Genomic DNA, 692 nt, shown 5'->3' on the forward strand with positions numbered 1-692 from the left:
TGAGCAGTTAGGGGTGACCAGGCCAGTGGGGGCGAAGTTGTGGGTGACCATGTTGGCAGGGCAGGGCAATTGGGGGTGACCAGGCCAGCAGGCAGAGGCGGTTAGGGGTGATCAGGCTGGCAGGGGGGCCAGTAGGAGACATCAGGCAGGCAGGCAGGTGAGCAGTTAGGAGCCAGCAGTCCTGGATTGTGAGAGGGATGTCCAACTTGCTCCCAACTGCCCCCCTGCCAACCTGGTTGCCTCAGGATCGGCCCTAAACTGGCTGTTGGACATTCCCCAAGGGGTCCCGGATTGGAGAGGGTGCCCAGGGCCTCTAGTCTATATATATAAAGAGCCAGGGGTCGTCACATCCGAAACAACCCAACAGATGACCGAACAGGCTGAGTGGGGCGACAAGGTCAGCAGGGGGGTTAGTAAGGACGACCAAACAACTGAACACCAGGCTTCGTGGGGCCACCAGGCTGGCAGGGGGGTTAGTGAGGGACGACCAAACGACTGAGCAGCAGGCTGTGTGAGGCCACCAGGCCAGCAGGGAGTTAGTGAGGGACGACCAAACAACTGAGTAGCAGGCTGCGTGAGGCCACCAGGCCGGCAGGGGTGTTAGTGAGGGACGACCAAACGACCAAACAGCAGGCTGTGTGGGGTGACCAGGCTGGCAGGGGTGGCAGTGAGGGCCAACCAGGCCAGCAGAG

General features: G+C 61.3%; 1 protein-coding gene across 1 annotated transcript in view; it reads left to right on the forward strand.

The window, feature by feature from the left end:
* Nucleotides 1-125: 125 nt before the first annotated feature.
* The window catches only part of DNTTIP1 (deoxynucleotidyltransferase, terminal, interacting protein 1), a 20,711-nt gene continuing 20,144 nt past the window's right edge, over nucleotides 126-692 (forward strand). Inside the window, exon 1 of the mRNA XM_014536336.1 lies at nucleotides 126-131. The gene's annotated coding sequence lies outside the window, so the exon portion shown is untranslated. The remainder of the gene's footprint in view (nucleotides 132-692) is intronic.

Source organism: Myotis brandtii, unplaced genomic scaffold (genome assembly GCF_000412655.1).
Source record: "Myotis brandtii unplaced genomic scaffold, ASM41265v1 scaffold161, whole genome shotgun sequence".
NCBI classification, from domain to species: Eukaryota; Metazoa; Chordata; class Mammalia; order Chiroptera; family Vespertilionidae; genus Myotis; species Myotis brandtii.